The sequence below is a fragment of the Acanthaster planci genome, linkage group LG11 (genome assembly GCF_054643075.1).
Source record: "Acanthaster planci isolate LZ-2023a linkage group LG11, COTS_SCS, whole genome shotgun sequence".
NCBI lineage: Eukaryota > Metazoa > Echinodermata > Asteroidea > Valvatida > Acanthasteridae > Acanthaster > Acanthaster planci.
The window spans coordinates 17793061-17809223 of record NC_141787.1 but is presented as its reverse complement, the minus strand read 5'-3'; the positions used below and the strand labels follow the sequence as shown (position 1 = coordinate 17809223).

The 16163-nt window shown below is 41.3% G+C and overlaps 1 pseudogene across 1 annotated transcript; it reads right to left on the bottom strand.

Annotated features, from left to right (window-relative positions):
- Positions 1 to 1534: 1534 nt before the first annotated feature.
- Positions 1535 to 16152, bottom strand: LOC147797536 (uncharacterized; annotated as a pseudogene). The gene is made up of 16 exons (XR_015427202.1): positions 15844 to 16152; positions 15302 to 15373; positions 14698 to 14757; positions 13964 to 14032; positions 11858 to 11929; positions 11146 to 11217; positions 9075 to 9143; positions 7598 to 7669; positions 7373 to 7465; positions 7016 to 7087; positions 6001 to 6174; positions 5550 to 5633; positions 4673 to 4900; positions 4003 to 4140; positions 3214 to 3373; positions 1535 to 2363 (listed from the first exon to the last, which is right to left on the bottom strand). The product of XR_015427202.1 is annotated as an uncharacterized LOC147797536 (transcript).
- Positions 16153 to 16163: the final 11 nt, after the last annotated feature.

Genomic DNA, 16163 nt, shown 5'->3' with positions numbered 1-16163 from the left:
AAACCAAAATACAACTGTTATGCCCCTACGCTCACATTTAAGTTATCGGTCACCCTGTCACCGTGCCTATCAAACTCATTTATAATTTGCCGGAAATGAACCCAGAGAGATGAATGAACTCTGCTGTGGTTGTAAGTTTACAGCAAATCACTTATTATATTATCACTTACTTATTATACCCGCAGCACTCACTTGTGGGTATTCAGAATTAACTGGCATAGTTTCTTTAGCTGTGTTGCCAGCACAGGGGTTGCCTTACTTTGTACGGGGTGTTGGGTTAGAGTTACGTGAAGGAAGTGACAATTTCATAGACTGGATTTTATGGTTGTAGGCTAGGAATTCTGGGATTTAATGGATACGACTAGGATAAAGAATCCAGACATCATTATGGATAGGATATATGATATGGATTAGCGTCAGGGATTGAGTTAAAAGGGTTCAGGATTTGGCATAATGGGATATTGGGTTGATTAGTTTAAGGAATCAATGGACATGTCTGAATACGGGCGTTTCATAATAGTGCACCACCAATGCGCGTTTGGAAAGGGTCGACAGTTTTCACGCACTTTGATTGGTCAACGCCGCGTGACCAACTCTTAGAGGCGCACTATTGTGAATCGCCCGTATTGCTCCATTTCGAACAATAACGCGTTCTTTATGAAATAATATTTTGAAATATCATTAAAAAATGACGTACACAACCATCCCCGTAAAATGCACGATCGTTGAGGTAAGGAATTTCGAGATTTTCATTTTCGAAATCCCAACAGTTGGAGTGGTAGTCGGAATTTCATGTAACCTTTCAGTTACGTTCACACAACGACTGTTAGCTCGTCACTATGAAGTCTTTGTTGCACCGTCGATGGGCTGAAACTGTCCTTACCTAACCCTACACACTGTGTAGGAAACAAGCGCATACCTCCTGAAGTTTTGAGTCAGGGAAGGTGAAACGTAAGGAATGTGATGGTTAGCCCCCCCCTTCAAGTCCCTCGTACTCTTTGTAGTAAAAAAAATGAGCAGTTCCAAAGAGGTCAGACTTCCACCTTCAAATTGCTGTTTTCTGTGACCAGGGACCTTGTCAATGTTGACCGGTTCGATCAACAAATTTTCTATCATTCAATTCGATCATGGAAAGAATTGCATAATTTATTTCAAGCAGTCACTTCTTGGAGCTGAAACTCCAAGAATCTATCCCCAGTTCTCTTTGCAGTATAAATTTGTGGGGCATTTCCGATGGGGCTTGGTTTCTCAAAAGTTATTCCCTCTCCATCAAGATTTGTCAGTTTGCTTTGCCTCTGTCCGTAAGAGGCCCGTGACTAGACAGACAAGACACCCTAAATTGATAAAGGCAGGCGACTTTAATATGATTTTGTCCTGCGCAGCTTTCACAGAAAGGAAACCGAGCAACAGAAATCGTGGACTTGTTTTCGGCAATGGTACATTACTAATTAACGACCAACCCACCCACCCACCAACCCACCCACCCACCCACCCACCAACCAACAAACAAACAAAAACCCGGCACAACTGAGCATTACATTTCAGTACTGTTTTTTATTTAAATGGTTTGACACTTGTATATTGAATCACAAAGCACGGCTTTCTTTGAAGCATTTCAGTTCATTAACGATCTTTAATACTACAATAACTAACAATACGATGTCTCACGTTAAAAAATTTCCTAAAACATTTCGACTGTGAATTTTACATTGCTGACCCAAATATTTATAAAACAAAAATATAACATATGCCAGTTGCCACAGATAGATTTATATCTTTATTTGACGAAAGACAACTTTTGTCTTACACGTACAAACTCACCCACTCAAGGGACTATCGCTTAAACCCAAGTCTTTCAGAGGATACAAGTATACTAAACAATAATAAACAAACAAACAAGCAAACCATCATATACCCCAGTCGTTTTCTCGATTCTTTTTGGTGAAAAGTCCATCACAGGTGTTTTTAATAGATGAGTGAAACTACGAAGCATTATGTGTTGTTTTTGTTCGATGTAGTTCAGTGATCTTCCACCTAGATTTTTTGTTGTTGCAAAGCTAGCTTTCTTGTGGGGTCGTTTTCAGTCAGTTTAGTGCCTGTCTGCTTCTCTTTCAGGCCAGCAGATGTAAACTTCATTGACAAATGCAACCACTCATAGGCGGGCTTAATGTTGTTTAATTTTTACTCAAGACCTACAAGTACTCAAGAAAAACGGACATCCACTAAACATACTGTGAAACTCAAAGACATCCATTTCCCCTTCTTTCCTCACACCGCAGCTCGTCTCAAGCCAGAGGCACAAACTTCAAGGGCACAGAGTGTCGAGGGGATAAGAACACACCTTTACCAAGTTCCAAAGTTTGCTAAACATGCAGGGAAAAGAACACACGGAAAGTGCACGAAATATTATCCGGTGACCATTCCAAATGGAAAACTCATCGAAACTACAACTGGTGGACAGACAGGATCTAGTAGAGAAAGACGGTTTGCTCAAAAGTGTTTGCAGTAGCTGAAGGCCCTTTTCCAATACTCGACTTGGGCTCCGTCTCAGGCTTCGTTCCCAAAACCAATCCCCGATTGTGGGCCTGAAGCATTTAAATTGAATTGGATTACTGTAATTTCTTGCTCTCTTGTATCTCATTTGATGTTTTGTGGCACTATTAAACTAATTACTGCGCTTACAGCTTCAACGTCAGCTAGTTAAAAAAAACAGTTGAAGCCTGAGACGGAGCCGAAGTTGAGTATTGGATAATGGCCGAAACATCAGCATTTGAAGTCTTGTATTTTGCGTTTAAGAGCAACTGTTCAGCCCCTGGCCTACATTCCGGACAGATCTGTTAGTTTGGTTTACTGCTAAACTGTCCATCTGCTTCACTTAACAGACTTTGACTGACCATGCGGGTCTTGTATAACATTAATCCAATATTGGTCAAACCTACTGTGGGTGTCACGCACAAATAATCCCTTGCCAGTATGAGAGATTGGGCAGACACCTGAATGCCATTTGCACGCTGCACTTATGTAGGACCCTTCAGAGCTGATATTTACTTGTGGACTCCACATCATATGCAACAAGCTCACAATATTTGAGTTGAGTTCCCAAGAGATGTAATTTCCAGGCAAATGAACACCCTCTCTGATTCATGAATGGAACCAAAAACTTAACGACAGTCAATGAAAATAAACTCCTCTTGAATATTCATGATGTCTTACCGGTGTGTCTTCAGCCATCTGCATCTTGAACTCTGCCAGGATCCTGGCCAGAGCGATCTTAATCTCGGCCAGAGCAAAGCGGTTGCCGAGGCAAGATCGAGGCCCGTCACCAAAGGACAGGAATGCATCCATGTTGAGACAGTTGTTTTGAGCTGAAAACCTGTGCGGAAAACAAAACTGGATGAGAGGTTACAATTATGCCCGTTCTACTGGCACAAAGAGGGGAAATGAAAGACGAGCTTCAACTTCAAAGTGACCCCGCAGCTGTGACAGAAAGAGATGGACACTGTGATGCTTCTGCTACCATGAGCCCACGACACGCCTGATGGGGACACCGACTCATTTTTTGTTTACATTCAGATGAAAATGATCCCCACAACCATGCACTTTGTGCCACGTTCTTGGGAATGAGAGTACATGTGACACACACGAGTGCTGCTCATGACAGCCTGATCCAGTGTGTAGTCACCGCCCATTATCCATGTAGAGCACAGGCGGCAAATGCCTCTAGGCAAGAGCAAAGTACAACTGACACAGGTGCATCATAGAGATGGTGTGCTTCCTGTTACCCCACTACACTGTAATGCAGTTGGATAATATCTTTTTACTGCCAGGGGCAAAACCATGCATGGTACCTTCACTGCATCTTTTGAACTGAAGGAAAATTTGACTGGTCTCACTAACTTGTGAGATCTTTCCTCTGAAGAGGAACTAATTAGTCACATTCCACCACGCTTTACCAGTGATAATTAAGAAGTGCCAATTAGCATCCAAAAATGATCAACTCACCTGTCTGGGTTGAAGGTCAAGGGGTCAGGCCAAAGCTCAGGGTCGCGATGGATGGTCCAGATGGGCACAATGAATCTTGTTCCTTTCCTGATGCGCATACCTTGCAAGGAGGTATCTTTCGTACATTCGCGAGTCACCCTGAATCCGGATTTGAAATGACTCATTAATCATTGCTTCTTGTTATTTATTTCTGGTAAAGGATTCCTCAAATAGGGCCTTTGCCCATAATATACATGTAGTATAAAGCTCACAAGTCTATTAATAAAAGATCGCTAACATTTTGTTAACCTGCAGAAGCAGACAGGGATTGGAAATGCATTGCACATGCCTGACTGGGTAGCATCAAGCTTGGGTCTCATCAAGAAGGTGAATAAAGTACTTCCGAGCCAACCTGTCTCCTTATTAATGCTTGAGTATCTGCTCAATGAAAGAACAAGAGGTGGCATGATTTTATTTTCGAATGGTGTCCTTTACATGGGAACAACAGCACATGCATGGACAGGTTCGTGCATGTTTGGACGCAGGACTGGCTGAGCAAGTGCAGTAATTATAAGAGAAAGGCACAGCCTTTACGCGTGCAGGGCAAGCCAAGTTGGAATTTGCTTCCATCAGCTGTCACATCTTTGCCGGTGGGGCAGTGGCCACAGTCAGTCCGCATCATGAAAGTTACCTGGCAATTGGCGGGTATTAGTCGCAGGGCTTCGATCACCACCTTATCCAAATACGGCATCTTGCTGATCAGCTCAAAGGTCACCTTGTGAGATCTTGAACCTCCAATAGTTGCTCTGACCTCAGAGGCTAATTTCTCTTGGACATCTGGATGACAGGCTAGCAGGTATGAAGCAAAGATGAGACAGGCTGCAGTAGTCTCGTATCCAGCAATCAGAAACATCACACACTGAACATCAAAATGGTGAATTGTAGTTAAAAATAGATGCAACACTGTGAATATCAAATTCTAACAAAGACTTTCAAGAGAAAAACTTCTTTTTTAAGGTAAGGGTGACTTCAAAATGTCTTCAGCCAGTTTAAATAAATGGCAGATCACTCCAAATCAATGTAACATGTCAGTAGTTTCTCAAAACGGCCACAAGAAAATGTAGTCCTTGGTTACCTGGGCAAACCCACTTCATCTATGGACAGCTTGACCTTTTTCATGCCCATCTCCATTGGTGAACTCTGACACCATCCCTCCTCGTCTTGACCATAGGCTGCATGAAGTCAACAGAATCCCCCTGACAAGCCGCACAAATGAGACAGGAATCAGCTTGGTTCATATGTTTGTTCAACATAGGATTGTACATGTAATTTATTCCCATTAATGAAACAACTGGTTCCTTTTTGATCTCATTAGGTTTTGTTTTGGCTTAGTAAGCTTATTTTGCGCCAATAGTTACAAGATGCAAGTGCTCTGCCCTTCTGATCATAAAAAGGAAATTTTTGGCTGAAGTGTGTTTACAACAATTGCTGTACCATCCAATAAAATATACAAGAGTGTTATTTCACCTGCATACGTCCCTTCTTTTCTCTTTTTAAAAGAGGTCAGCAGACATGTCAAAAAAGAAGTTCTCACTCTCTTGAGACACCAGGCCAATGTCAAAATATCTGATGATGGCATACAGGTATGTATTCTGCGGGAGATCGAATAAATATGCCAGAATCAGGACTGTCATTGTCAATTTTTGTCACAAGAATTGATTATTTGAAAAAAAAAGGTTAGATGTAGCAAGTTTTAGCGACATTTTACTAGAATCTGGAAAATCAAACAAGCGAGGCTTCATCAGTGGAGGTGAATTAGGAGGAAAAGTTTGAAAGCCGTTTTTTAAAACACCATACATGTACATGTTTCTCAGGGACTAAACTGGCAGTTATTCACATTTCCCACTTTGAAGTCCACTTGTTCTATTCACCAGGACTATGTCGCCTCTCAGAAATGGCTGGCCAAATTCAACCCACACTATGCGCACTAACCCACTGTGATGGCTTTCGAGTACTCACTTTGGAGAATCTCTATCAGCAGCCACTTGGTGGATTTCAGGCGCGAGAAGAAGTCCTTGGCATTCTTCTCAAAAGCCGCCAGGGTAGAGGCTCTCGTCGTCCTCCGAATGGCTATGGAGTTGGAGGCTAAAGCCAGCCACACCTATGCAGCAGATGCTGAATGCACCATACAACCTAAAAGACACAACCTAAGACGGCTTGGTGCTTATATTGAGTGATCTGAGGGAATAAAAACTCTTGCAAATTCCCAGTCAAGCTGCCCATGTCTAATACAGAGAAAGTTAAGGTGTAGCTGCAAAAAATTTTCTTAGACACAATTTTTCTTCCACTTTGTATCCTTCTAACACTGTTTGAAAACTCCTTTTCATTCCTATTTGGTTAACTGCAAAGGTTTTTTTGTTCAAATTGTCAACCCATAATTTACTAACTGAAAACATTTCTGAAAAATGTATTGCTCTGCAATAGAACAACAATAAATCATCAATGAGGAAATGGACACAGCAGTATTAATTTCCAATCTAATACGTACCGTGAATTTCTGTTCCATTAACAACGAACATTTTGAAACAAAACGACAAAGGAACCTGAGGAAATTTTCCCTCTGTAATCTGAGAATGTGAATAAAAAAGATGACCAGTCGTGTTACAGACAGATCGCAGGAGTATTTTCTGACAGGGATACTATTTACATGTAGGCTGTACATTGGCAGAGGCCATTGTTTCCCTAAATGTAAATAGTGCCCTCTGTTAAAAACTTTTTGAACAAAACATTCCTGCCACACCCAGCTTGTTGCTTGCACTGCCACATTCATCAGCTCATTCCAACATACCAGCCATTTCAGTGTACCGTATTTTAAACTAATTTTGGATTTTTTGCCCTGCCTGACGTGTATTATGCTCGGCCTTAGAGGGCACACACCGAGTATACAGTGTAATAATACACGTTGGGCAGGGCAAAAAGTCCAAAATTAATTATTTCAAGACATAGTCATAGATATCAAGACATAGTCACGTACAGGTTCTTGAAAGATTTCACTCCGTGAAATGCTCCTGGGGAGACACGCTGTAGCTTGTTTTCAGATAATCTCCTGCAGATGAAACACGCATAGAAATGATAAGCACGCATGTTTTAAGAAGCGGCACGAATGATTTGTGATATTACTGTTCAGCCTATTGGCTTCAGTGCCCGATCCCAACACTACGGCAATGTTCACTTGCGCTATCAACTTGATATAGGCCTAATGGCGCAAATAACGTGACATTTTACTTGGTTGAAGGACAACAAACATAACGTAGCTGTTAGTTTGGGGGAGGGATGATTGATATTACAATACATCATGCCATTATACACCAGATTCAACTGCCTTACTTACAGAAAGTTAATGTATTTGTCGCGAGTGTCTTGCTTCGTCTGACTGAGAAACAGCCCGGGTGGAATTTCCTCCAACTTGCAGTTGGCTAGAGTTCTGCATCGCGAACAAAGATCATAAATTGTAACAAGACACGTGTCTATCGCTTCAACGAAAAACAACACAAACTTAACACTCGTTAAGAATGAAATGTTAACCTATACTATTTGACATATGAATGATGCTTACATGAAACTGAGTTTCCATACGCTCCCAAAGGTGTGTGGCCTTAAAACCTTCAAGTCATTAACGACCAGCCACCTAATTGAACAAAATGGAATATGAGACAACAAATCAGTGTTGTTGTCGAAACCACCTCAAGACTAGACACAAGACCATGCACAAGTAACAGTGTGCACAGTGACAAAGGAATGCTTTAGTATAAGACTTAAAGGGTTTTTCATGGTGAAAGGAAAACTAGATTTATAGTAAAAGATTGCGGTAACACCATGTATTTATCTCTTCTTTGAGTATGTGTGGTTCTGAGAAGAACCGGGGAATAACTCGGACGTTTCGAACAGTGTAACTCCTGTCCCGTCTTCAGGACACTAATGCTTTAGAGTCAGTCATTTTTTAATAGCTTGTGACTTGAACTCAGTCCTGGAGGTCTTGAGTTGGTATCGTGTGGTCTTGTAAATAAGATGTTTTAAAGTGGTCTCAACTCGGCACTACCAATTGAAGTACAGTTGCAAAGTTATTTCTCTACCCACAATAATCCGCAAATATTTCCTGTTCTTGACCACTATCACTATCAAACATTAAAAAATAACGACCTTGACTGCTAAAAGGCTATTATACAGTAAACTTGTTGGCATTTGACACGGTCACGTATGTGTCCGATATTTCTTCGGCAGTATATCCGTAGAGGTATTACCATTATCTCTGGAGTTTTGCGATGTTACACAAACTTTACACTCATTAAGAATGAAATGTTAGCCTAAATATACCACCCCTGTCGGTAAACGAGGCTTTCACATCAAACTACCAATATTTGAAAACGACATACTTTTAGTCAATTTTGTGATGTGACGCGTTAATTAATAGGCAATACTCAACGTCGGAACGCTTCAAAGTGAACGTTTTCTCTAAACAATCATGTTTAATAAAGCAAACGTCAAGGCCATAAAATGTGGGTACGAAATTATGCAAACTGATCTTTTCCGACAGGAAATAAATGAGAGAAAAGAAAACAAAGTAGCCAAGATTTGACCCACGGACATCTTCCTTGCTTAGCCCGTTCCTTTCTTTCACCCACAACTTTTGCGAGCCATTTTTACTGACTGGTATTTTTTTCTTCAATATAATTTACCATAAACAACTGTACTGCCCGGTTGCATAATCTTGGTTACTTCTTTTAAATGCACACTTCCATGTACAGGGGCATTCGGTATACAAACCTCGTTTATAAACAGCAGTATAAGTAGTGGGATTTGGTGAGAATCACCTTAGAATTAATTCCCACTGACGTAAGCTCTTTTCCTATTTGAAAGACAACATTGAGACTGTGGCCAATTCAAAAACACAACATTTCTTGAACTCATCATCGTAGCTACGTAATTCTATTACCAACTTCAGTATGGAAAGTTGGGCCAATAAACTGTCCACTGCCAGTACGAAACTTTTTTGTGTGTATTTTATTATAACAAATACGTAATGCTGAACTTACAAGGCAGTAAATTGCAGTCCTCTTGTGTTGTCTGGTCCAAGTTCTTCGAGTGTGTTGAAACTCAACATCCTGAAATATCAGATGGGCAAAATTTGCTTCCAATTAGTGTTTGTAAAATTGTCAAGGTGCTGTTCTTTTTTTTGCAGCACATCACATGCAGAATCTCTCGCAGACTGTCCACCAAATTTAAATCAACAATATTTTGAAGAGGAAAAAAGTCAGTGTAATACTCAACTCGATATTGTGCGGTGGACCAGTGACAGAAATGAGATCAACAGTTCGTTTGAACACAATATGTGAATAGCATCGCTGCGGCATTGCATTATCTTCTAATATTGTTTGCCATGATATGGGCGTTGCGAATAAGCCTTTGCGAGTTACATTTGAATGAACTCTGGTACAAACCGAGTTCTTTATATTCACGTGAACATAAGCAGTGAATTCTCCATGCTAAAGACATTGTTTGCCATATCTCGTGATTCGGGGCAAGCGTTTTCTTAGTTGCATTAAGAGACGCCCTTGCACCAATGCACTGTTTTCAATGGATAAGCAGTGTACAAAGGAACCAGTCCCATTCCATAGATAATGGCCATTATGCAAAAGCTTGCTTGCAATCACTTAATGCGTCAGTTTTAGGGGGTGTTAGCGCAAGTGGTTAACATGGGGTGCGTTCGATTAGCTTCCCTGAACACACCAGTGTTACACTCAAGGGAAGCCTCAAAATGAGGCTTATCGAACGCTGCAGTGTGTTTTCAAGGCATTCTGGGTAAAAGGTCAAGTCCCCGCCTCGTTCCATCGTGTACGTCCATGCTCGAACAGTCCATCCGTGACGTCATTACACTCGGGCAGCCTCCAGAGACCCGCTCGCCAGCTGGGGTAGTGGCGGCTGACACCAGGGCAGGCACGAACATCACGTGATGGCTAAACGAACGCTCTCATGCAAGTTTGACTTAACGTGTAAGCTAATCGAACGCACCCTTTGCGTTTAAACGGTGTCTCTTGTCCTTCTTTTAAATTGCCCCTTCACTCGAATTTGCCCATTCATTATGGAACGTCCGGAATTATAGATTAATAGTTTCGTACACACGGCACATCACGTTGTGCACCGTTATGCAAGCCAGCGATTGGCAAAAACTGTGCTTATGTGCGGTAGCCAAAGAGAGAGCATTTTGTTTGCGTCACGTTTAATCCCATGTGCGTGGAGATATGCAAGCTCAAATGACACAAACCATAAAAAACCTACGTGTTTTTTTAGCAATATCACTGCTCGTTTCAGACAGCGTCGATACATCGGTCGAAGCAAAAGAGGTTCTCGCGCTTTTTTTCCAAAAAAAGTGTCCAAACTGCTGAGAGAATGAATAAATAAAATGTTTAAAATCAATTGTGCTTCCAACATGTTTTGACATCTTTAACCAGGAATAAGAGGAGTGGTCCTTCAAGTTTTCAATAGCGTAGCATTTCAAGAGGATACCCCGCACGATATGTGGGAAAGGGGGACCCCCGTCTGATGCACAAGCTGTATACCCTATGGCATTGTGCCTACTGCGCCCCCCTCGGAAATCTAAAAGGAATTCCAAAGATTCCATTAATTCAAAAGAAGACACAATAGAGGAGATCCCCCTTTGCCACATAATATCTTGCATTATGTTCCAAAGACTCCCATTGCGTTATTTTTCTGTGTGTCCTCGAAACTTAATATTAGGCCTAGTTATCACACGAGTGAGTTCCACGAGCGCTAGCGTGAAAATGAATTCATCTTCAGGCAAACTTGACGTGCAGTAAAGATTTTATAGGGGCCTGTATGCGGGCAAACGTTTCACCTTTGAATTTAAAGTAAGTTTTGCAGTTGTGCGTTTTGCTTGTAGCGTAAAAATAGCGCAATGCTTCGAATTAGAACAGCGCATTGCAGGGGGTTTGATATGAATCGTGCAACACAGTTATCTATCACGCTGTTTGTTACCCACAGATTGACAAATCAGAATTGAGAATTCAAGTATGGTTGAAGATAAGTAACCTTTATAAACACAGATTCTAATTTCACATACAAAATTTTCAGTGAGTGCTGACTTACAATTTAAAAATATTTCTTGGTCCTTCTAACACCTCAGGCTGCATTTCCGATATCTTATTATGCCCCAAGTCTCTGTCAATTGTAAAAGGAGAAAGGGAACAAAAGAAATACGCTGAATTTATCAGGGGGTAAGCTCATCCTGAGATAATTTATCGAGAATTAAAAACACTTTAATTACAAGTGCAAAATTGCCCAATCCCCAATAAACGGAGAAGGGGGGGGGGTGATTATAGCCAAAATTCATGCGCGTCCTCGGTCCAGGTCGCTCATAGCGACTCTGAATAAGGCTTATGGGGGCTCTTTAGTGTATGGAAACATACCATCGATTATGATACTCTTCTAGGTGGACGACATACATGAACAGTTAAGAGCACCTGACAATCGGACTGCTGATAACCTCAAGTATTCAAATTTTATCAGTTGGGGAATTTCAACCAGCAGTGATTGAAATAATGACTGAGATCATATCGTGGTTGGTAAACCTTAGACTTAATGACAAGTCGGGGTGTGTTTGCTTTCCGTGAATTAAGGCCGAAATCAGCACGGCCCCATAAGTAAAGTGACTGGCTTAGTTTCGACTGATGTAACTTGATGGACCTATAAACTGCAGGGCACAGCTCAATGTTGCGCTGCCTTTGAACACCACCGTGTTGCAAAGTTCAAGACCACACCATAACACGACATCTTGGATTAACTTTTTGTGCATACTTACAGACGAATCAGCTCTGTGCACTTTTTGAAGGTGCCTGTCTCTAGGACTTCCAGGTTGTTCTCCCTGAAATTACTGTGAATGAAATACGCGTAATATCGTTGAGATATTCTGCATTGGAAGAGGAATTTTGGACAGAAACGTAAAAGCATACAGTGGTGCAATTCCGCGGAGGTACGGTGTAAGGTTCCAATTGCCGGGACTCCTCCAGTGTCCAATCTTGTATATGTTCATTCCCAATTTCAACGACACCAGCCAGAGCCGCATTATCCAATAGGCATAGGAGGTACTCACCAAACGAGGCGATATTTCTCCAACGAAGATCGAATTATAAACTGGCTACACTGTTTGACTTGTTAAATTTCACCAACAGTTGTGTACCCCACGTATATTTTGAACCACTTACCAGTGGGGTAACTACGGGGGCAGGTTCCCCCTGCGAATGCCCGTGGCCCACTGGGTGCCCCCCTTAAAACCCATGAACAACCTCTGCTGCAGCTCACTGTCTTTTGATGCCCCCCTTGAAAAAAATGTTTGTACCTTGGGGGCCCCCTCGGAAATAGTAGCCCTAGTTATGCAAGTGCCGGTCACTTCGTTTGTGCGCATGCACACTGAATCACAATAAAAGCCAAACGCCAGAAAATGCTGTTGACTCAGGCAGGTTGACCCTAAAAGTAAAGGATCAAAATCGATTACGCTTACTGTTTCCGCCTCATTTCCACACAGAATTTAAACACTCAAAGTCCCTGGGTTTCCAGGGGAGTGGAGAGATCGTTAAACATCGTGGAAAGGGTATAAATACATTATTTTATGGGTAAATTGTGCAAATGGTTTTGTTTACCCTCGGGCGGTAAAATAATGGCGGACTTATAGCAGTGTGCTCAGACAAGTCTGGTTTGTATATACATGTATATATAAATACATGTGTATCGACGTTCATGGTACCGAGACCAAAACTATGAGTAGGATCTACGGTGGAGTAATTATGTGGGGTTATGTAGTTTAGATCATTTAATTGAAGGAGGTTACTGGTTGCGCATAAGTGTACATTACTTGCATGTACATGTACAGGCACGGGGCAAATTGTGACATGTAAATTAATGAGACGGGCACATGTACTTGAGGATTAAGTGACATGTAAATCCCTTGCTTATTGGAGATGATTATTGCTTTAATTTTGAAATTGTTGGAATGAATGGACTTCAATATATTGGATTCTATCTCGAAGGTACAAAGTAATTAGAGAGTAATCTTCCTAGTACTTAATTGAGGGATATTGATTTATCATCTTTATTAATGTACATGTAATTTTAGGATTGGATAATGACAATAGGGTCAACTCTTTGTTATTTCCATCAGGAGGAAGTCCACAGTGTGAATTTAATTTTCTTGGCCATTAATCAATTTGGAAGGATGAGTAGATAAACTGTTTTTCCAGACATTTCCAATTTCATCATTTTAGGGTCAAACTGTGCCATTTCAATACATTCAGATTATACATGTATAACTCCTGCCATTCACCTAGAAGGTACAATTAAGTTAAGTTGTGTTTCTTTTTCTTTAAATTCCTGTTTGCCGTCGCCGCTGTTGGCCTGTCTACTGCTGAAATGTAAATAGCAATAACACCAGCAGAGATCCGAGCCCAGGGTGTTCTGGGGTGCCTGTTCATGCGCACCCCCCACCAGATAGCGCCCCTCCCACACAATGAAAAACGAAGAAGAAAAGGTTTGTTTCTTAGAATAAATAAAATTTTGTTCAAAAGAGGTATTAGTCTTTCATGTTGCATCATGGTTATTCGAAGGTAAAACTGACAAAATTGTGAAAATTAGATAATTTAGGTGAAACGCGTAGATTTTATATGTCTATTGTCTATGGGGACAAAACATACGTGACCCAAAGACGAATTAGCTGATGACGTGCTATTGCAAAAAATGGGGGATGGATTTTGCGAAACACGTTGGCTCCAAAATAGCGCCTTGAAACAGCCAGAAATATGCATGTCTCGATATCTTAAGCGTGTTTCTCCGAATTTCCGCTTGCTTAAAAGCTTCAAACTACAGCTTCCTTATTGACTTTGATAAATCGGGTTTAACCGAACACCGCACTTACACTGATTTGAGGTGGATTCCATTTTTCACGATGGGCTTAATGTCTTGTAGTCGATTCCCTTCCGCATGACTGTAAAACACGAAAACGTTTAGATTGCTTCTTAATTAGACTCCTTAATTAATGCTCACACTTAAAAGCACACCATTCTCCCTCATCCCATCAACCAAAGCGGTTATTCTTAGTGCTCTGTATAAAGACTTTTACAATTGTGATTTTTCCTGTGCGCAGGAGTAAAAAATGATTATCAACACGATTCAATGTGATTTTCTGAAGAAAAAATGAACAAAGCCAGAAAAGATGAGAGAATATGATCAAAATTGCACCCATGTACATTTTCAGTGGGCCCTGCCGCTAAGGCCATTTGTGTGCATGCTTGCATAATCATGAATTTTTAGTGAAAGGTCTACTGAGATATATCCTCAGATCTCCGTTTTCAGTAAGAACAATGCAGATCTCTATGCAGATAAAACCGCTTTTACAGGCAACAACAACATAGGGCTCTTCGTGGGTTATTCCATTTTGTCAAGCAGGGAAAACGCTTGACTGGAGGGACCGTGACCTAACTTTGGCTCATATTAAATTGGCATGTGTTTCAAACAGATGAACGTATAAACCCTTCGATGAAATGTTATTACTTTCCAAAACCAAAACCAAAGCCCAAACCAAAACCAAAGCCCAACCCCAACCCAACCCAACGCAAACCCAAACTTATATCCATATTACATTTTACTTACAGAAATTTCACGGACTCCGGCAATCCAAAGGGTTTCTCGATCAAGTTGTTGGTTAAGTTTCTAAGTGGGAAAATAAAGCAAAACGACGGATCCCTTGTCACTGCAACCAACCGTGCTATTGGGAATGAGGGACAGTGTGAATGTGGAACTATAGCCTTTCCAGAGTGGGAAAAGGACACATTTAACAAAAGGGGACGTGAAATGTAAAAGATTGGGCACTTTAAAAAAAAAAAAGCAAACCAAAATCAAACAAATTATAAATTCCGTTCAACATCTTATAGTAAGTAAATACGCGATCAAAGAGTCTGGTGCTGGTTGAATACAGGCGATTCACAATATTGCCCCTCCAAGAGTATGCAATGCGTTGGCCAATCACAACACGCGAAATCTGTCGACCCCTTTCCACACGCGCATTGGGTCGACAGATTTCGCACGTCGTGATTGACCAACGCGTTAAAACCTCCTGGATGCGCACGATTGTGAATCGCTCGTATTGAAATTATGATTTTGGTTTTCGTCCGTTGTACAGTACTCAGATGGCCTCCCGCATTAGTTCCCTTATAACAATAAGTACTGGGCCCACAAAATCAAATTCGAAACTTACATTTTGATCAGGGACTTGAATTCCAGCAAACTATCATAAGGTATCTCATGCAAGAAATTGTCTCCCAGTTCGCTGTTTAAAGAGAAGTAAGAACTTTAATGCGAAGTAAAAAAAAAAGTTAGGAATCTGAGTGTCCGAACACCTGTTTGTGACTTGCCAACTACGAGCACACAAGTCTTTGAACACCGATGCCTACAATTCGTGATGTACTTCCTCTTTGAATCTCCTGATTTCAGACTTGGTTCACCAAACATTAATTTATGTATAGACCTCTTTTTTCACTATTTGTGCATTAAGATAAATTTTCCTTTCTTCAAAACGCACCTTTTCTAGCCATATGTGGTATTTAAGAAGGAGGTATACTTTCATTTTGCAATCAGTTGTGCATGTACTATTATTTTTGCCACTTTGACAATTGAGCGATATATTTTTGACATTTTATTCCTCTTGCCTTTAACGCCCACCTTTTCTTTGCCGATCCCTGGTAAGCCTATTAACTGCCACTGTCAAGTGAAAAGATGTCAGTGCACCGTCATACTTACAGCGACACAGTGTCATTGGGGATACCCGAGGGTAGTTCCCTGAGGCCTTTGCCCGTACATATGACGGCTTGCAGATGCTCGATACACTCGCACACACCACAGGCGTCCCCCGTTGAGTTAATCGCGACCACCGAGGCCGCGAAGGTGAAAAGTAGTACCAGACAGACCATCATGATCGACGTATCCATAATATGTCCTCCGTCTGCGTTAATGCTGCTAACTAAAAAGCGAGGCGTTTTTTATACGGCGTGCAGGTGGCATGATGCGATCACAAATTTACTGCAGGCATCGTGTTTAGAAGGGTATTCCCCTTGTGTCTA